The 22,117-nt window shown below is 49.0% G+C and overlaps 1 non-coding gene across 1 annotated transcript; it reads right to left on the minus strand.

The window, feature by feature from the left end:
- Positions 1-5,135: 5,135 nt before the first annotated feature.
- LOC112546832 (small nucleolar RNA SNORA76) lies at positions 5,136-5,268 on the minus strand. The gene has a single exon (XR_003090553.1). It is a non-coding gene; the product is annotated as a small nucleolar RNA SNORA76 (small nucleolar RNA).
- Between the last annotated feature and the right edge of the window lie 16,849 nt (positions 5,269-22,117).

The raw sequence follows: 22,117 nt of genomic DNA on the forward strand, positions 1-22,117 counted from the left end.
AACAGAACTGGACATGGCCACAAAACCACCAGCAATAGTCCCCAAGGTGAAGGCCCGATTCTCAGCCACTTACCTTGGTAGAACACCATTGATTACCAGGGAGTTGCTCCTGACTTCCATCCTGAGATCAGAAGCAGCCCCTGTTATAGGGGGCAGAGAATGTGCCACCACTACAGGGTTGCTGCATTCACAGGGCATGTCTACACTAGGAAACTATTTCGAAATAACTAAAATCAATTTTATTTTAAAACTCCCAGAATAACACAATCGAACTAGCGTGTCCTTAGTACAGGGAAGCCTCGAAATTAGACAGAGGCAGGCTCCCTTAATGTGGACACACTCCCTCAACTTAGAGCCCCATGAAGCACTGGGGAATAATTAGTTCAAACGACTATTTTGGAATTAGCGTTACTCCTCGCGGAAAGCAGGAGTACAGATTTTGAAATAAGCGGCCCAGTATTTTGAAATAGTGTGGTCGCTCTACTTGTTAATGCGACCTAAGAGGGGGTATTTTAAATAAAGCCCCTATGTAGACCAGGGCATAGACTTGAAGGCCAGACTGGACCGTTGTGACCATCTAATCTGACCTCCTGTTCTAGGCTGGAGAACACCCGCCGAATACCTGTATCAGCATTTCTCAAATTGGGGTCCACAAACCCTGGGGTCTGTGAGGGTACTACAAGGATTCAGTAGCCCCACTGACCACCTTCTCCCTCCCCCCCGCACACCGGCCCCACTGTTCTGTGACATGCATGAAGTGCTATGGGGGGAAGAGCAGAGATGGGGTGTGTGTGAGGGTGGGGCAGAAAGAGGTTTGGGGCAGAGGTGGGGCTTTGGGGGGAGGGTGAAGTGAGGATTGGAGCTGAACCATGGGTGGGGCTTGGCACTATAAACATTTTTAAATCCAAATGGGGGTCATTGGGTTGCTACAAGCTGAGACCCACTGAATTATATAATGATTCTAACGCTCCCTGCTTGCCCAAACAGCAGCGCCCTGTGAAGGTTATTGCTGGGACCTAATACAAAGGGCCCTGAGTAAGGCTAGGAGATAAACCACTCCCAAGGCATCCCTCAAAAGCTGCTTTTGTCTCCTCCTTTTCCGCACGGGGCCCCTCAGGTTGGCTTTGTTGTTTATACACAAAGGCTGTGTCTAGACTAGCCAGTTTTTCCGGAAAATCAACTGCTTTTCCGGAAAAACTTGCCAACAGTCTACACTGGCCGCTTGAATTTCCGCAAAAGCACTGACTTCCTACTGTCTGAAATCAGTGCTTCTTGCGGAAATACTGTGCTGCTCCCGTTCAGGCAAAAGCCCCTTTTGCGCAAAGCTTTTGAGCAAAAGGGCCAGTGTAGACAGCTGAGATTTGTTTTCCGCAAAAAAGCCCCGATCGTGAAACTGCTTTTGCGGAAAAGCGTCCATGCCAATCTAGACGCTCTTTTCCGAAAATGCTTTTAACAGAAAACTTTTCCGTTAAAAGCATTTCCGGAAAATCATGCCAGTCTAGACGTAGCCTAAGTGCTGAGGGACCACACTGTGGAGAGAGACAGCTGCTGCCCCTTGCGTTCATTAGTCACTAGAGTCTCAAACACTCTTCAGGCTCCCCCACTGGAAGGGTCGGGCTGTTTGCTCCGGGGTGGCAGGCATGCGAAGTGGATAGCAATCAGCTCAGCTGTTTCTCTTGGCGCTCTGCACTGAGCATGTGGGCCGGGAATATCCAGGAAGGGCTAATCTGCTCTTTTAATCTACCAGCTGAATTCCTGGCCCACTGGGAAGTGGGCAAAACTGTTGTCTTTGCTGGCTTTTATGGCAATGCTGGAGGTGTTATCCTGGCACAGCTGAATTCATTAACCCTGGCTCTGTTGCCCTCGGGATGGGCTCTTCTTTGATGTACCAGGCATTGCTCTGTGCCACAAAGGTATTTCCAATCGTCTGGGATTTGCAACCATAATGCTCAGATTTTACCCCCGGTGGTTCTCTCAGCTGGTTTGTGTCCAGATTTTTTTGTGCTCCAACGTTGTTGGCTCTCACGTGTCTCGCTTCGAGTACGGGTGGCCTAGGGGCAAGAAGAGGTGCAGCGGGAGTGACAGAGTGTGACGGGATAAGACTAAAGTGTGGCACCTACTCTGGAGCTGTGAGTCGGGCCAGCCTGGCACCACATCACCCAAGGAGCTCTGAACAGATTATGCACCCAGCGCTAGGCTGGCTCAAAGTGCGGCTCCCAGGTGCACTGCCCTTCCTGGCTCCTGCTAGCACAGCTGGGTGGGGGAAGAGGGGAGTCAATACAGTCCCTGTGCTCCTCACACTCCAGGGGCTGCTACTGCACATGGCCCCTGAGCGGCCACACAAGGGCAGCCCAAAGACTGTCAGGACTGGCCTTACCATGAGGCAAACTGAGGCGGCCGCCTCAGGTGCCAGACTGGGGGGGGGGGAGGGTGTCACTAGGACCCAGAGTGTAGAAAATTGTCTGCTGCTGGTACATATGTAGGTAGCAGAGCAGCACCATGAGAGGAGTAGAACAGGAAGGAGGCAGAATTGAGACTTTTCAAAGTTTTGGCCCAAGCGAGGGCGTGTCATTTGAGCTCCCCGCCTCAGGTGCCAAAGTGTTGTGGGCCGGCCATGGACTCTGTCAAGGGCAGGTACCGTCAACAAAGGGACTGGGTCTACTGGAAGCATGACCGCTGCCCTGTGGAGCTCTCCAGAACGGCCCCCGGAGCCTGCTGGCTCTGGCCAGAGCTGGTCAGCAACAAGCCAGTTCTGTCTGGAGGATGGAGAAGCAAGGGCCACGTCCCAGCTCTTAGCACTCATTCTAATAAGGACCATGGGTGTAAGTTTCCGTGGGGATGACATGTTCCTGGCTGCTGGCCCCTGTGGTCCTCTCCCCCTTGTTGGCAGAACTTGCAGCTTTCAGGCTGATTTCCCCCCCCCCCTTCGGAGGCGATCAAGTGGGGAGGGAAGATGGGTTGATGGATTGGCATGAAATCTGCAGTGAAGACTGGCAAGCCATGAAATCCAAACTTCCAGTACTGGGTCTGGCTCTCAGTGACTCTCTTGGTTGATTCTGGAGCGAAGTTGGCAGGACAAACACACGGCCAAATCCTGCCCCCATTGGGGCAGGTGTAAATCTAGACAATCCCCAGCAGCCTCCCAAGGGTTACTCAACAGCATGTCATTGTAAACAGGCACAGGGGGAGTTGGTGCCTTGCTGCAGCGGACAGCAGGTGGGACATGAAATATATAAAAACTTCAGCTGCATTGCACACTAGAACCACGTGGTGGCGCTCTGTCTTCAAATTTAGCTCAAACTGCTCAGGAATTAAAAAGGCTTGGGGGGGGGGGGGTTGCTTTTGTTTTTAATTCCTCAGCCCAGTAGCAGATTAAACTGCTCAGGATTAAAGCAAGCAGTGTAGGTGTTCTCTTGTGCTTATTCTTTTACATAAAGGTTAGACTGTGCTGCTCAGGTCTCTCTTTTTTTTGCACCCTAGGTGTTGAAAAACTGGTCAGTCCCAAAGCACAGAGAAAAGTTTTTTGTCCTTTTAAAACATGTTTTGCAAAAGGGAATTTTTTCTGGAAGGGTGGGAGGAGAAAGGGTTGGATGGAGTCTTATGTGTAACGAGTTTTTAATCGAAGTCTCGCTTGCAAAGTGCATTCAGTGATGGTTTCGTCACTGAAAGAATCCCGTTTTCCAGTCTTTTTATTTTATTCGGTATCGCAGTGGGGCCTGCTGGTCAGGACTCCGCCTTGCAGGGTGCCACACCAGCGCAGAGCAGAAAACAGCTTGACAGAATACACCCCGTGCTGTGCCAGGAGTGTCTGTGCAGCAATAGGACCGGGCAGGGGGCAGCTGTTTGGATTTGTCGAACTGCAGGGCCGATAATGGGCCTCTTTTGGGGCTGTGGGTTGGATTCTTGCAAGTGCCGTTCAGGTGAGCGGGGCGATGGTGCCTTTATGGCACCTCCCATTGCTGTATGGCGGGGCGGGAACATGGTGGGGGTAAATGTTCGTTCCCAGTATAAGGCTTCTGTAACAGTCTGCTCTGCTGGGCCAATCAGAGCACTCCTGCCACGCCCACTCCTGTCCTCAGGCCACCTGCCACCATCTCCACGGTGGGGGAGGTGCTTGGTGCCAATATATCAGGGCTCGGGAACCTTTTGGGGGGATGCTGACCCACAGACAATCAGTCAGGGGCTGCACAAGAGTGGGGGGAGGAACTCCAAACCCTCACTGATGTGGTTTCCGACAGAGACACTCCCCACATTCCCCTCCCACACCAGAGCCTCAGGGGCCCAGGCTAGTAGATTGTGTGCTCCAGCATTGCAGGGCGGGGGCGGGAGGGAGGCTGAAGTACCAGCAAGGGCTCCCCAGTGCTGGGAGGAGGGACTGGGCCCCAGGGCTGGATCCCCTGGGCCTGAAGTTCCCCCCTCATGCACTACATGATGGTTACGTCTAGACTGGCATGATTTTCCGCAAATGCTTTTAACGGAAAAACTTGCCAGTCTAGACGCAGCCGATCTGTACGCTGCTGGAAGAGTGCTCCTGCATCAGAGAGGAATGGGGAAGGTCTAGCTGCTTGTGGAGCAGCATCGAAAAGACAGAACACTGCTGAGAACTGGCCTCTGGCTGCGTCCTGTGATAAATGTCTGCCACCGGGTTTGTTCTGGACAGTAAACTTGGCATGTTATCGTTTCCAGGCCTGAGCGTGTCTATTTAATTCTCTCCTGCCGAGATGTGGGGGCTGGCAGCAATACGTTAAGTGGAGAGACATTTTGGAAAACCTGTGCTTGTAACCTGGGGATTGTCTGCATGGGCACGAGGCCTGCCCCAGCAAAACCGGTAGTGGCTTCCCTTCCGTTCCTGGGGCCGGTGGGAGGCTGATGCTGGATCTGTTAGTCCATGGAGACCCACCCCACTGCCCTACCTTCAGCTGATCCCTTATCCTCCCTACCTTCAGCCGTTGCCTGCTCCAGCCCTCCAGGCTACTCCTGGGATGGTGGGGCTTGCTCTGGGGTTGCAGTGCAAAGGGTGGCTCCATTAAACTACCTCCCCCACCCCACTTCAACCTGCTCTTGCACCCCATGGGGCCAACTGCATCAGTTAAATCATGGCCTTCAAGGGAGCTTTCAGTATTGCCCCCAACCCAGCCTGTTGCTCGCTCTTAAAAACACCGCTCGGGTTTTAGCCAAGCAGCACCAGAGATGAACAAGCTTTTCCTCCCCACCTGCTGCCTAGCCGGTGCAGCCGTCGGGGACACTGCCCCCGCTCCAAGGCAGGGCCACGCAGCTCAGCCAGGGAACTCAGACATTTTTACTGCCATTTTATTGGACGTTCTTCCCCCCGCGGATCAGCGGGCGCTGGGGCTGCTCCGGGCGGGAGCTCTCCAGTGACTGCAGCAGGGTGCCAGCCGGCTCCTGAGGCGACACTGAGGAACAGGAGCCGGGTGAGGCTCACAGCCCCAGTGCACAGGCCCAACGCACGTGGGGGCAGAGCCAGGCTCAGCCTGCGGGCTGGGAAGAGGCTCTGGGCAAACGGGGACCCAGCCCCAGGGGCTCCGACTCAGCGTCACTTCGTCTGCGTCAGAAGTTCTCTCACTCGTAATGAGAATTATCATGGCAGCCGGTGCTGGCAGGTCGGGCTCCCCCTACCCATGGTGGCTGCCTCCCACCCTGGCAGGACACCTCAGGCCCACCCGATTTCCCCCCTCACTGCCAGAGCGACAGCCCACCCCAGACCCCGCCAGACACCCTACCCCCCACTTCTGATGGGAGCCAAGGGGCTGACCCACCCCCTGCTCCTGAAGTGGACTGGGGCCTCTGCCACGCTCCCCTCCCGCTCTGAGCCAGTGAGCAAAGGGGAATAGGGGCTGTGGCCACCAGTATTTATAGTGCGGGAGCTGCAACGGGCGCCGCCCCTCCTCACCAGCAGCTAATAAAAGGTAAAGGGGCCCGGCTCCATCTGACACACGGCTGGGGGGAAGCAGTCCTTAGTGCTGCCTGGGCCACGGCGCTGCTCCCCCCCCAGCCACGTGCAGCCTGGCTGCCACCACCAGCTTCCCCAGGGTTGAAGCTGCGGCCAGGGCAGGAGCAGCTGGACACCCATCGCACGGCCGGCCTTGGGGAAGCTGGTAGTGGATCTGGCATCAGCTGAAGGTATGTGGTGGGGCAGGTCCCTGAGGCCTAATGGCTAAGGCATCTGCCTCTGGAGTTGAGGAGTCTCTCCTCCCCCTGGCTCCAGCTCCGGCACAGCCCTTCTCCCTGACAGCTGTGTGCAGCTGGGCAGACACCACCAGCTTCCCCAGGGCCGGAACCGGCATCAGCTGAAGCAGAGGTGGGTCCCTGTGGCCTCCCTAATGGATAAGGCATCAGCCTAGGGATCCAGGGATTGTGGGTTTGAGTCCCACCCACATCCTACCCCCCACAGAGGCTGGCGGTGGCTGTTCAGCTGCTCTTGGGGCAGGCAGCTTGCTGTGGGGCTGCACTGTGGCACGGCTCCAGCTCTGGCGCTTGGCTGGCTGGCTGCTCCCAGGGCGGGCTGCATGGCAGGCAGCTTGCTCTGTGTGCCAGAGCCTGGGGCCAGCAAGGCCACAGTCAGGCAGTCTCCTGTCCTTGGCCTTGATCCTGGGGCAGGCCCTGTGGTTTGGCCTCTGTCTGAGTGTAGGAAGGGCTGACAGCTCCCCCCGCACCCTCTTGTTGCTGCATGGATAGGAGGGGAGGCCACGATCCAGCTGTGGTGATCCTGTCTCAGCCCCTGATGCCTGGATGCAGCAGCCTAGTGGCAAGGTAATCTGTACCCATCCTGCCCAATACTCTACTTTCCGCACCCTGCCCTACCTCCCACGCACCCCAACCCCGAGCCCTGTGTAAACCCCAGTCCCTTGTCATAAAACTCCTGAAACCCCCCACACCTCAACCCTGTGCCCTGAGCCCACCATACACCCAAACTCCCTGCCCTGAGCCCCCCACCTGCCTGCCATAACACTCCCACAATCCAAGCCCCTCATACAGCCCAATCCTGATTCCTGCACCCCCGCATCCTCAGCCCCTTGCCATAAGATTGACAAGACAGCCTGAATGCGCTCCAAGCTAGATTTGTCTAGTTATGATGTAAACTTGAAAGAAATGTTCGAAAAGACACGGCAGAAGTCCCATGAAATAAAATCTGTGAGTTCAGTGTTGCATTGCTGCTATTATTAGTCATCATGTCAACTATCAATAATAGTAAGTCGTACGTTTTCAGTCAGGCAAATGGGCGTTCTGATACGGCTCTTTGTTGACCACTTGTTCTGAATTTTGATAGAGTTTGGCTCTGAGGTTCGATAAAGCTGCCACCCCCTGCTCTCGACAGACTGTGACACCCAGGGGCCAAACATTGTCCAGATTGGGAGTCCAAAGATGGAGGTTCTAGCCCTGTCCTGTGTGACACTGGGTTAGTCACTTCAGCTGTCGGCATCTCTTCCCCTCAGGCTCTCCTTGCATGCCTAGTTTTGAGCTGTTTGGGGCAGAAGCAGTCGCTATGTGCCTGAGCAGCGCTTTGCAAAAGGGACCTCCCATCCGCTCCGGCGTTAGCAATAACAAAAAGGAAGCAATCGCATCAGACCCCGTGCTAGGCACTTCATTCCAGTCCACCCGCTCTGTGCCACGCAGCAGCAGCAGAGTCCGTTGTGCAAGCTGCCCTCGGGTTCCTTTCCCTGCTGGAGAGCGAAATCTTGCAAGCGCTATTGTCCGGCGAGCTCCGTGGGCCCGACCCCAATTGCATTACCAAGCACAGAAGCTCCTGTTGATTGACCAAAGGTGAATCCTGTGTCTGCTCCCCCCAGGGTGATCCTAGAGGCACCCGTTCCACTGTACATATGAAAGTAGGTGTAAAAGGAAAGGGGTCAGGACAGGGCACGACTGTACACAATAGGACCAGCTCCAGGGGGGTCCCAGCCACCAGCCTCACTGCCCTGGGACTGGGTCCCAGCCACCAGCCCCATGGGCTCTGCTGTTGGCCTGGGGGTCCTGGCCGCCAGGGGCTCTGCTGCAGGCCCCGAGGCCCCAGCTGTCAGCCTAGTGCCTGGGACTCCTCAAGCTGCCCCCAGTTGTGGCAGCCTGGGGCGGTGAGGGGCACAGATGGGGGGTGAGGTGAGAGGGAAATGCAGCTCCTCACTCCTGTTCTAAACATCATTCCAGCACCGCTGGGCAGTGGGGCTGGGAGGGCGCAGTGGGATCCAGCAGTGGATGGGATGGGAGTGGGTGGTCCTGGGGAGTAAAGAACATTGCGTGGGGCAGGGGAGAGAGAGGCTGGTGGGGAGGGGTATGGCAGTGGGGCCAAGGGGCTGTGACAGGATCAGGCAGGGGATGGGATGGGATGGGAATGGGTGGTCCTGGGGAGTAGAGAACATGGCATGGGGCAGGGGGGAGAGAGGCTGGTGGGGGGAGAGAGGCTGGTGGGAGGGGGGTACGGCAGTGGGGCCAGGGGGCTGTGACAGGATCAGGCAGGGGATGGGATGGGATGGGAGTGAGCGGTATGCTGGGGAGAGCATGGCAGTGGGTGGCAGAAAGCCTCCTAGTTTGGGAAGAGGCCCTAGCCAAAGTGAGCGGGTGAGTGTGGAGCTGCAGGAAGGCTGGCAGGTGAGGGTGTAGGGTCTGCACCAGGTTACTGACATGGACAGAGCGGCTGAGGAGCATCCGTGAAATCAAGCCTGTTGGTTTTTCCCCTGCTGTCGTTTGTCCTCCAGTCCGGTGCCATTGCAGAATGGCTCCCAGCTGTTCCCACCATGCCTGCTCCATGCCCAGCAGCTCGCCCCCACCCCCAAAGCCCTAACGAGGGGAATTACCAGCTTCAGTCCCCCTGGGCGGGAGTAAATACAGCCTGACACCCAGAGCCAGTACTCAGACATCCTGCTGCTGCCTGGAGACTCCTGTTCCTCCCCATTGAGGGCCCTTTCCCCCTCTGGATGCCCAGTTTGCTAATGCAGCCCTGGGACATGTCAGGGGGAATCCCCATGCTCTGACTGCGTTGTGTTTCATGGCTGTGTAGGTTTCTTGGGCCCTCCTGCTATGCACATCCCATCAGTAGCAGAGGGGCCTCCGCTGGAGCCGGGTGCCGTACTTCAGGAGAGAAGTCGAGGCACAGGAGAGAGGCCAGAGCAGGGCCACAAAAGTGATGGGAAGGTTTAGAGAACCGGACCTGGGAGGAAATGGGTGTGCCTGGTCTGGAGAAAAGATCAGTCTTCAGATATGTTAGCAGCTGTCTATAGTGAACAGTAGTGGGCCTGTCATCAGTGGACATGGAGAACAAGATATAATGGGCTTAATCGGCAGGAAGGTTGGTTTTTAGGTTAGAGGGAGAAGACGGTCAGGAATTGGCTCCCACGGGCAGTTGTGGAATCCCTGTTACCGGAGGGTTTTCTAGAACCGGTCAGACAAACGCCTGTCGAGATGGCTTGGGTTTACTTGGTCCTATGTCAGCACTTGGACTAGATGATCTCTCGAGGTCCCTTACAGAAATGTAGGACTGGAAGAATGGCCATGCTGGGTCACACCAAGGATCCATCTAGCCCAGTATCCTGTCTGCCCACAGAGGCCACGGCCAGCCAGTCTGATGTCAATGGGAAGGATGACGGGCTTCAGTGGAGGTTGGGTTGGGAGTCTGCACTATAATAAACCTCGTCCTTTCTGATCCAGAATGGGGGTGGGGGTTGCGCGTGTGTGTGTATTTCACTTCTACAAGTCAGAAAGGTGAAACTTGCAAAGTGTTATCAGACAGCCCTTGCTCTGCTCCTTGAGAACAGAACCCAGTGTCTGTTCTGTGTCTGTACAGCACCAAGTCCTATGGCATCCTAGTCCATGGCTAGGACTCCTGGACTCTGCCAATATATAAATGGTATATTATTTGTTTGTTATTAAGGACTAATAAGGTACAGGACACCAGTGTTTCCTCTAATTTTTCCATCCATATGTGCAATAAATTTTGTGATGTGCACCAAGGCATGCACGGATGTGCACCACCCATAGAAACACATGCTGCCATCTGTGGGTGCTCTGCTATTCAGCTGGATGGCATTTGACTCTCTTCTGTGTGTCCGCCCAAGCGCTCTGCTTATGGGGAACGCTAAAGGACTCTTGGTCAAGGTGGGCCCTTAACTAGCTTACTGCCTCATATGCAACAGAGAGAAGATGGGCTCTTCAGGGGATGAGGTAACTGGGAGAACTTTTTGTAATGTAACTGTTCATACATCAATGATTGCATGGTCATGTAATCCACACGATCAGCTGCTGGTGTATTCCTCTAGATATATGTTTGCATTGGCCGGCACGAGGTGGGGAGCGGGGATGCATTTGTGTTCTTTTAAAAAAATTTTTTATCAAGTTATATTCAAGGCCTGAAACGTTTTGTTTTGTTTTTGTTTTTTGTTTTATTTTAATTCTGCTGATTTTCTATGTTAGAAATTCAGGTCCTGTCTAGGCATGGAAAACTATATGGCATCAAAATAATGAGACAATGACATCACAAAAGCAAACCGAAAGGGAAGGAATTTTTAGGTGTCGATTAAAGCTTTATCTTGCAGCTGTTCAATCCCAATGTCTAATGAGCAAGTTGGAGAAAGGTATACTTTGTTGAAATTCAAAAGCTGCAACCTTTCATTTAAGGTAAAAAAGCTAACAATATAGATCCTCAGCAAATGTTGGGAGGACCAGACTTGCCATTTCTGATATTTCTAAGGTAAGAGAGAAAGCAGGAAAAAGTACAATCAGGCCTTCTTTAGACTTCAGAAGGAAGCATAAAAAAGCACAAGCCCAATTAAACAGAAAAAGACTTTGCAATTCCCCTATAAACGTTTAATGTAATAGAGCATCCTGGCTTCTGATCCCTACCCAAAAGCCTGGATGGTGATGTTGGAGCAGAAATGTGTAGAGCCAAAGCAGATTATGTATCTAGTGAAGAGACCCATGTCTCTAAAAGCTGAAAGAAAATGCTAGAATAATATTTTGAAAAGAATTTCAGTTCTGCACAGTGTGATTTGTGCGGTACAGCAGCAACCTGCTTAAAAGTGGAGGAGAGAGACAGCCTGGAAGAAAACATTTGCTGTATGAAGTAGGTTTCCCTTGATTTCCTTTCCTTGCTCACTCAAGGGATGTCTACACTTCAGGGTGAAAGTTGAATTAAGCGATGCAACTTTAGCTATGTCATTAGCGTTGCTGAAGTCGAAATAGCTTGTGGCTTTCGCTGCTGTCTACACAGCACAAAGTCTGAGAGAGAGCTCTCTTCCTCCGGCTTCCCTTACTCCTCGTGAAATGAGGGTTACAGGAGTCGCAGTAAGAAGTCCCCCAGCTCGATATTATTTCGAAATAATGGCTTGCTGTGTAGACACACACTTTGTTATTCCAAAATAACGCTGCTGTGTAGACGTACCCTCACTCACTTGCTACTAAAGGTTCAGGAGTTATAATTCACTTGGATAGTAAACACAGAGTGGGTGCAATTTTTTAAAATAAAATGGGCACCCACTGAATCCTTGTATTTACCTGCACTGTGGTAGTTTAAAGACTAACAAGATGGTTTATTAGGTGATGAGCTTTCGTGGGCCAGACCCACTTTGGGTCTGGCCCGTGGAAGCTCATCACCTAATAAACCATCTTGTTAGTCTTTAAAAGTGCTACCTAGTCCTGTTTTTTGTTTCAGCTAGACTAGACTAACACAGCTACATTTCTATTAGAGTATGTCTACACTTGCAGCCTATTTTGGAATAGGGCTGCAAATGTAGGCATTCCGTATTGCAAATCAAGCCTGGGATTTAAATATCCTGCGCTTGATTTGCATCTTCCCGGCCGGGCACCATTTTTTTAAAATTTACAAGCCCGGAATAACTGCCCGTGTCTACACGCGGCAGTGAAACGGGTGTTCGAAATAAAGCCCTATTTCGAACTACCTGTTATTCCTCCTTCAATGAGGTTTAACAGGTAGTTTAAATTGGGCTTTATTTGGAACGCCCGTTTCACTGCCGCGTGTAGACACGGGCGGTTATTCTGGGCTTGTAAATTTCCAAAAATGGCGCCAGCCTGGAAGATGCAAATCAAGCGCGGGCTATTTAAATCCCGGGCTTAATTTGCAATTCCAAATGCCTACATTTGCAGCCCTATTCTGAAATAGGCTGCAAGTGTAGACATACCCTTTCTGTGGTGGTTTTGGTATTCCTCAACACTCGAAATGGGAGCTGGTCTAAATAGCATGGGTGGGTAGTATATTGTGGCATGACCGCAAGCAGTACAGTAACCTTTCAGTTGCTAGTGGCACTCATTGGATCTATGCTTTTCTAATGGTGTTTGTGAGACCTGTCAAATATCCTTCATTTAGCGTTAGACGCCTTCCTTTTGGGCTCATTTCCATCTGGAGTATTTCACTGTTCAATGGATTTTTCAGTATTTTATGTAGGGTGGTAAATCCTCCCTCATTCAGATAGACACAGCTCAATGGCCCAGTAATTATGGAAGTATTATTGTTAAAGTATTTCTTTCAGACAGTTAATGAATGAGTCCTACAGGGCCCAAATAATCAATTGTTTTAAAACGCGTTAATTTCTTTATAATTGATCTTTAATAGTAATTTAACTGGAAGAACCTTATAACAACCATCAAAACCATGTTTGGACTTAGTAACATTCATTTTAACACTCACATCTTGTTTAAAAAATACTTTTTCTAGTTTTTAAGCATATTCACTTGCTATTAAATGGTAACATTTCTGTTGCACAGCTCATTCTGATTTGGAGTGTAATTTATGTCTGAGAGAGAGTAATAATTGGCTTTCAAAATAAGAACACGTTAACCTCTTTTCACTCTTACAGGAAAGTTGACGTTTAATTTACTGAAGTGAATGTACAGGAGATACCTGATCCAGATATGTTGGTGAATTCTGAAGACATCTGAGTACGTCTTTGACTAGCAATCAGTGCCATGTTTCATTAAGTTGTCTCAGGACAGACTACATCCTCCCCGCTGCACCCAACTGCTCTTTGCACTAGTCTACACTAGGCAGGTATTTCAGAATAACTCCCCTTATTATTTCAAAATAAGCAGTGTCCACACTATCTGTTATTTTCAAATAACAGTCTGGTTATTTCCAAATCTGTACTCCTGCTTTCCTGGGGGAATAAGCTTATTTCAAAATGGGTATTTTGGGAGTTATTATTTTGAAATAATTTCCTACATACCTAGTCTTCTTCCTTTTACACCACAGAGTTTGGTTGATATAAGGCAGTGTCTATATTTACGTTTCACTCCTGCCGACATAACTTCCCCTCTGCATTGACCTAACTCCATCCCCACAAGCAGCGTAGAGCAGTGGTCCCCAACGCGGTGCCCGTGGGCGCCATGGCGCCCGCCGGGCCATTTCTGTGTGCCCCCCAAGTGATCAGGGCTGGCTCTGCCCCAGAGCGCGCGGTGCAAGGGTTACACCGGCCCCTGGGCGCACGGCATGTGGGCGGCACCGGCCCTGGGCACACAGCACATGGGCGGCCCCTCCCCCAGGTGCACGGCGCATCGGCTGTGCCGGCCCCGGGCGCATGGCTCAGGAGTGGTGCCAGCCATGGGCACACGGTGCATGGGTGCTGCTGGTTCCTGGGCGCGTGGCTCAGGAGTGGCCCCGCCCTCGGGCACACGGCACATGGGCTATTCCGGCCCTGGGCGCGCGGTGTATGAGTGGCGCCAGCCCTGGGTGTGCGGCGTATGGGCAGCCCCGCCCCTAGGCGCGTGTGCGGCCCCACCCCCTAGTGCATGCGTGGCCCCAGCCCGGGTGCCCAGCGCGTGAGCAGCCCTGCCCCCAGGCACCCAACAGCCCCAAAAGGTTGGGGACCACTGGTGTGGAGTCAAAGTCGATGTCATTAGCTTAATGCGGTGTCAGTTGACACTGTGTTGCTTATGTCAACTGTTACTGACTTTCAGGAGCCATCTCACAATGTTCCACACTGTCGGTACAATCATAGAATCATAGAACACTAGAAGTGAAAGGGACCTCGAGAGGTCATCGAGTCCAGTCCCCTGCCCTCATGGCAGGACCAAGCACCATCTAGATCATCCCTGATAGATGTCTGTCCAACCTGCTCTTAAATATCTCCAGTGATGGAGATTCCACAACCTCCTCAGGCAATTTATTCCAGCGTTTAACCACACTGTTAGGAAGTTTTTCCTAATGTCCAAACCATCCCTTGCTGCAATTTAAGTACAATCAATACAAGTGCTCCTGAGGATGCCGTGCAGCGCTGACACAAGGAGCCAAGTAAAGACACACATGAGAGAGATAATTACTGGGATGGCCATAAGTCGATTTCATTTTGTAGTGTAGACCTGGTCTGAAGCTGCATCTGTGTTGTGCCACTGTGCACACTACAGGGGCATGAACTGGGGAGTGCATCACATTGTTGCACTCTGACTACCCTGCACAACAACTTTTAAAAACAACTAATAGTCCTGTGGCACCTTCGGGCATGTCTACACTAGGAAATCATTTCAAAATAACTAAAATCCATTTAATAACTCCCAAAATAACAAAATCAAAATAGCACGTCCTCACTGTGGGGAAGTCTGAGACAGGCTCCATTGTGGGCACTAGGGATATAAGCAACTAGTCAACTATCCAATAAACATAATCATATCGGATAGTTGACTAGGGATTTGACTAGTTGCTTTCTCCCCACCCTTGCTGCCTCTATCAGAGAGAGGCAGTAAGAGGGGCAGGAGGAGCCGCTGCTGGGGAGAGCTGGCTTAAAAGCCAAGTCCCCCTGGAACTGTCTCCATGCAGGGGAGATGGGGCTCAGCAGGGAACTGGTGGCTCTTCTGCCTTTGAAATGTAGCAAAGGCAGAAGGTCCACGGGTGCACTGGTGGGGATGGACTCCTGATTTTGGAATGCTCGCCCAATGCTCCCACAGTGCTTCTGCTTTTGAAATGTAGCAAGAATTGCCTTGAAACTGATTTTAAAAAAAACCCCAAACCCTCATGATTTTTAAGTTCCTTTTCTCTTCTTTCTGGTTTCTGAGACTTTGGGATGGGCAGCCACATTTTTAAGCATTTAACCCTGAGTGCTGGAAACTGTTTCTCTTTTTTTAGTGAATGCTGAGGGGCTGCTATAGTCACCTGTAGCCACAAGTGGGAGCTTTGTTTGGTTTAAACCAGCAAGACCCACAATCAAATTCTGAGAGATGGCAACGCTGCTGCTGTTTTATTTTAAAACGGTCTCTGAAGGATGCTATAGACAATGTGACTTCAGTTTAAGAACCGTGTGCATTTGAGCCACGTTAGCTTCTACATTTTCCGAGGTGGAACGTATTAATGTTAATGAGTCATGTCTGTAACATTTAAAGTTGGTGACAAATGTTTTTGGTGTTTGATGCCTTCCATGCAATAGGAAGCTATGTAGCGGAGTCAGAGTACATCTACACAGTAGCATGTAACTCAAAATAAACTATGAAATTGGGTAGCTTATTTCGAGAGAGTGCCAAATTTCAAAATAGGCTGTTTAAACAGCACTAATTTCGAAATAGAGCCCTATTCTGATGAGTCCCTTTATCCTCATTCAGCAAGGTTTATGGGACATAGGAATAACAAGCCAGTTATTTCCAATGTATTTTGAAATAATGGGTTTGCAGTTAAGACGCGCAGAACGCTATCTCAGGATAACGGATGTTATCCCAAAATAGCGCCGCTAGGAAGAAGTACCCTTACAGACCTTTTTATTTTTTTTCCAAAGGTTCTTCCATAAGAGCCCATGTGAAAAGGTAACATCTTTTGAAAAATAATTGTGACTTTATGGCATGAAAATATAGTGATACTCATCCGTAGGGCATGTCTACATTAGAAAATTATTTTGAAATAACTACATTTGAATAAACTTAAAAAACCAACAAATAGTCTTGTAGCACTTTAAAGACTAACAAAACATGTAGATGGTATCATGAGCTTTTGTGGGTACAGCTCACTTCTTCAGATGACCAGAGTGTTGGATGTCCAGGACCAAAATAAATAGGGAAGACAGGGGTGCGTGGGAAAAAGAAGAGGCAGTGGATAATATCAAGGGGAAAGCCAAGCAGGAATGTAATAGAAACTATTTGTTTTTCCTAAGTGCCTAAAGGCTGAATAGTGAAAAGAACCATTAATTAGCAAACAACAAATGGTCAGGTAGCACTTAAAGACTGACAAAAGATGTAGATGGTATCATGAGATTCTACATAGACAAAGAACCAATAAGTCCCAAAATAACTATTTTGAAATAAGCTTATTCCCCAAGGAAAGCAGGAGTTTTTAATTAGAAATAACCAGCTCCCTCTTTCAAAAATAACAGGCTTGGGAGTGTGGATGCTCTGCTTGTTATTTTGAAATAACTAGTGTAGACTCTGGCTTGGTGAGTTCTTTAGGAGCCAGACACCACACTGTCTGACAGCACCATGATCCTAATGCACATCTGGTGTTGTAACTCCATTCCCGTCCAATGATTCCCCGTCAGGAATGAATTTGGCTCGTTGCTTTGTAGCAGTAGAGCACAGTTTGCTACAGCTTTGATCTTCATGCCTTGGGGATGCTGGGTAAGTGTGGGCAATGTCATTAAGAGGCATGAGGGTACATGGTCTCATGTCAAATAGGCTGAACATCCACGGTTCCCAGCAGAGTCTTTGGGTGTTTAGCAGCCTCCAGGATCAGATCTGTATTGGGGTGCAAATGCTGCCATTCAGAATGGGACTTTTCAAAGCTACCTAGTGGGTTTAAATCCCCATCTCCCATTAACATGAACAGCAGTTACTAATGGTTGGACATCTAGCCACCTTGCCTACAGCCCAGACAGGGAGGACTTGCAATCCACAGGCTCCAAACCCAGGGCTACAGCAGATACAGGAGCAGCCATGCTGTACCTGTGCACCTAGCAGCCTGCTCACAAGAGCTGGCCCTGGACCCATGAAGCCCAGCCTAAGTTTGAGGCTCCGCCCCTAACTTCCCCTTGGCAGAGTCCCAGAGCAGCTGATTGGCCCACAGGAACAGGAAGCTCAGAACAAGAGCTCCTGCTCCCCCAGCCTGACTTTCTGAGCTGGCTTGGCTCCAGACCACTCTCCTGTGGTTTTGATCTCTCCTTTGTCATCTGCCTCTGACCTTGTACTATCCTGATGCCTGACTGTGGACTCTGGCTCCGACCACTAGGTATAGCTGCCCACAACCCACTATGGCCAACTTGTTTACACAGGGAAATTTCCAACACAATTATTCTGGAATAGCTCCCCACGTGGTCACCGAATTCCAAAATAGATGTGATTTTTATTTCAGAATAATTACTTGGGTTGGAAATGCACTATTTAGTCTGAAATCAGGTGATATTTTTCCAGAACAGAGTGTCTACAGGGGGGCGCTAGTCTGCAATAATTAGTCTGTTTCACCATGCAGACAAGGCCTTAGATATTGCATGCACAGTCCAAGGTGGGAGCAAAACTGTCAGGTGTGACAAGTCCTCTCTTAATAACAGAAAACTGGGCTTGAAATTCAAGATGTTGTCTTGGACTTGCTGTGACCTAAAGGAGACATCGCCTTGGTCCCATCAGCTCTACCCTAGGCAGTGCTGTTTGATGACTGATTTCACTGGTGAATTCTGAAGATGCTGTATTCCAAGATTTAATTAGTTTATTTCTCACCTCAGATGGGGCAAAAACATCCTTCACTTAAGAGGAAAAATAGAAACATCCTTCTGTTCTACTCTGTCCTGTAGCTCCCTTATATTCACTCACACATGCACTACAGCTCCCTTCCAAAAGCAACAAACAGGACTATGTAGCACTTTAAAGACTAACAAGATGGTTTATTAGATGATGAGCTTTCGTGGGCCAGACCCACTTCCTCAGATCAAATAGTGGAAGAAAATAGTCACAACCATATATACCAAAGGATACAATTAAAAAAAAGAACACATATGAAAAGGACAAATCAAATTTCAGAACAGAATGGGGATGCGGGGGGGGGGGGAGGAAGGTAATTGTCTGTGAGCTAATGGTATTAGAGGTGATAATTGGGGAAGCTATCTTTGTAATGGGTAAGATAACTGGGATCTTTGTTGAGACCCACATGTAGAGTGTCGAATTTTAGCATGAATGACAGTTCAGAGGATTCCCTTTCAAGTGCAGATTTAAAAGGCTTCTGAAGCAGGATGCAGGTAGAGATCCTGACGTTTCTGGTCTCTGTCAGTGGGATTAGAGCAGATGCGGTTGTATCGAAGGGCTTGGCTATAGATGATGGATCGTATGGTGTGTGCTGGATGGCCCCACAGTATCCTAATATCTTTACGGCTGACCTAGAACAACGTTTCCTCAACTCCCGTGCCCTTTTACCCCTTCTCTACTTACGCTACATCGATGACATCTATATGATCTGGACGCATGGCCAAGAGACACTGGAGACATTCCACAGAGATTTCAACAACCTACCCCCCACCATCAACCTCAGCCTGGACCATTCTACACGAGAGATCCATTTCTTGGACACCACAGTACAAATCAACAATGGAATATTAGACACCACCCTCTTCAGAAAACCCACTGACTCATACAGTTACCTACATGCTTCCAGCTCCCATCCAGCACACACCATACGATCCATCATCTATAGCCAAGCCCTTCGATACAACCGCATCTGCTCTAATCCCACTGACAGAGACCAGAAACTTCAGGATCTCTACCAAGCATTTATAAACCTCAACTACCCACCCGGAGAAATAAAAAAGCAAATTGAAAGAGCCAGACGAATACCTAGAAACCATCTACTTCAAGACAGACCCAAGAAAACCAACAATAGAACACCACTTGTCATCACCTACAGCCCCCAACTTAAACCTGTCCAACACATTATCAATAAACTACAGCCTATACTGGAACAGGATACTAAACTCCAAGAGGCTCTGGGAGACAGACCCATAGTCTCCTAGGCTATGTCTAGACTGCAAGCCTCTTTCGAAAGAGAGCGTCTAGACTGCACGTTGAACTTTTGAAAAAGCGGCTTGCTTTTTCGAAAGAAAGCATCCAGTGAGTCTGGATGCTCTCTTTCGAAGAAGCCCTATTTACATTGAAGAACGCCTTCTTTCGAAAGAGGAACTTTCGAAAGAAGGCGTTCTTCCTCGTGAAATGAGGTTTACCGCCATCGAAAGAAAAACCGCATTCTTTCGATTTAATTTCGAAAGAACGCGGCTTGAGTCTGGACGCAGGTGAGGTTTTTTCGAAAAAAGGCTACTTTTTTCGAAAAAAACCCTGAGTCTGGACACAGCCCTATAGACAACCACCTAGCCTCAAGATGATTCTTACCAACAACCACAGGACATACCACACTAATACCAACCCTGGTACCTTCCCTTGCAACAAAACCCGTTGCCAGCTTTGTCCACATATTCACTCTACTGATACCATTATTGGACCTAACCAAGTGAGTTATAAGATCAAGAATACATATTCCTGTGCATCCAGAAATATAAATGATGCTATTATGTGCTGAAAGTGTCTGTCTGCTTTGTACATTGGACAAACGTCTCCCACACTTCGCCAAAGGATCAATGCCCACAAAACAGATATTAGACAGGATCACAAAGAAAAAACAGTTTCTTGCCATTTCAACCAGAAAGGACACTGTCTCAACGACTTAATTACCTGCATCCTGCTTCAGAAGCCTTTTAAATCTGCACTTGAAAGGGAATCCTCTGAACTGTCATTCATGCTAAAATTCGACACTCTACGTGTGGGTCGCAACAAAGATCCCAGTTATCTTACCCATTATAAAGATAGCTTTCCCAATTATCCCTCTAATACCATTAACTCACAGACATTTACCTCCCTTCCCCCCCTCCCCCCGCATCCTCATTCTGTTCTGAAATTTGTGTTCTTTTCATATGTGTTCTTTTTTTTAAATTGTATCCTTTGGTATATATGGTTGTGACTATTTTCTTCCACTATTTGATCTGAGGAAGTGGGTCTAGCCCACGAAAGCTCATCATCTAATAAACCATCTTGTTAGTCTTTAAAGTGCTACATAGTCCTGTATTTGGTTTATTAGGTGATGAGCTTTCGTGGGCCAGACCCACTTCCTCAGATCAAATAGTGGAAGAAAATTGTCTCAACCATATTCCAAAAGCAAGATACTCTTAAAACAAGGAATTCAAAAGTAGTATAATTAGCCAGCTATCCCCCTCCCAAATATTAAATTCTTCTACAATTCTGCATCTAACTGGAAGCTGCTGATGTAAGAAGGTGATTTGTGTAGACAAAATATTAGACTATGTCTCTGTCTGGTTCTTAAATGGGCTTTTATGGCCGGACTTATAGATACAGTACTTTTTTCCCAAGGCTTCTTTACAGCAATTAAAGACGTGCAAGCAAATACACAAACCTCAGATCCCGGAAAGCTTGCCAATTGCTTTGCTTTTAGTGCTGATTCTAACAGTAACATTTGTTCTCCTGAAGTTGCCCTAAACAAGGAGTGATTTACATCCATAAATAGTTGCTGTTGGAGATAGGTGGGCCGCAGCAAACTTTATTTTTTCTGGAAACAGCAAATGCATTATGCAGGGAGAGCTTTCCAAGGATGCCTCCACACCTTTTGCAGGAAACACTGAGCAGCTCTTTATGGCACTGCCAGTTTTTAATTTGCGTGAGCGACTGTCGCACCAAGGATGTGTAATTGCACTTTCCATTGGCTGTCAGTATTTTATGTTCAAATAGGTGATAGTTTGATCTGCGTCCATTCCTCCCCCATCTCGTCTTCCTTTGTATGTTCGTGTTGCCTTGAACTTGTTTGGCGCTAGCTGAAGTGTAGCATTCTGACAATACAGCATTCTTTATAGACGTACCTGGCCAATGTAGAATGGAAAATCATCACAAAGTAGAATTACAGCCTTTGACAAGAGAAAGGAAGCTGGTGTTGTCCTTTCTTTGCCAGTTCCAACAATGTCCCTTGAGATTTCAGCTTATCAAGTCACCGAAACAAAGAGTGTGTCTAGACTACAGGGTTTTTTTTGAAAAAAGTGGCTTTTTTCAAAAAAACTTCTCCTGTGTCTAGACTGTTGCTGCGTTCTTTCGCAAGTAAATCGAAAGACCGTAGCAATTTTTTCAACCGTGGAAAACCTCGTTTTACGAGGAATAACTCCTTTTTTTGAATGTGCTCTTTCGAAAAAAGGCGCTATGTAATGCAAAGTGTGCTTTTTTGAAAGAGAGCATCCAGACTGCCTGGGTGGTCTCTTTCAAAAAAGCGGCTTGCTTTTTCGAAAGTACTGGTTGTAGTCTAGACGCTCTTTCGAAAGAGGCTTGCAGTCTAGACGTAGCCCAAGTATTGAAACAAAAAAAGCAAAAATAATTTTCCAAAGCGCACCAGTTCAGTGATAAGGTTCAACAGCTGCCCTTGATATGCTGTGTTATGTCTGTACAGTCACTGGTGCAATAGGAAAGATCAGTGCTAAAACAGCATCCATTACTTTTCATACATCAGGCGAGGAGGGTTTCAAACCTGAAGGCAGGCATAATTAATGGCTCTTGGAGTCAATGGGAATTGTATGAGGTGAAGGCTAGAACTTTAACAGGGTTCAAAAAAGAGCTAGATAGATTCGTGGCGGTTAGGTCCATCAATGGCTGTTAGCCAGGATGGGTAGGAATGGTGTCCCTAGCCTCTGTTTATCTGGAAGTGGGTGACAGGGGAGGGATCACTTGGGGATTACCTGTTGTGATCCCTCCCTCTAGGGCAGTTGGCATTGGCCACTGTCGGCAGACAGGATACTGGGCTAGATGGACCATTAGTCTGACCCAGTATGGCCGTTCTTATGTATGTGTAACCCTCACACCTAGGCTACATTTACGCTGCAGAGTTTTTGCACAAAAACTTGTGGAGCATCCACACTACACGCGCATTCTTGTGCAAGAAAAAGTACTGTAGCTCGTAAGATCACACGGCTTTTTGTGCAAGAGATAGTCTTCTTTCTATGAGGAATACACCTGTTTGTGCAAGAGCTCTTGTGCAAAAAGGCATGTGTGGATGGGCAACAGTGGTTTCTTGAGCAAGAAATCCCTATGGCTAAAATGGCCATCAGAGCTTTCTTGTGCAAGAGAGCGTCTACACTGCCATGGACGCTCTTGCAAAAAA

The sequence above is a fragment of the Pelodiscus sinensis genome, chromosome 14 (assembly GCF_049634645.1).
Source record: "Pelodiscus sinensis isolate JC-2024 chromosome 14, ASM4963464v1, whole genome shotgun sequence".
Classification (NCBI taxonomy): Eukaryota; Metazoa; Chordata; order Testudines; family Trionychidae; genus Pelodiscus; species Pelodiscus sinensis.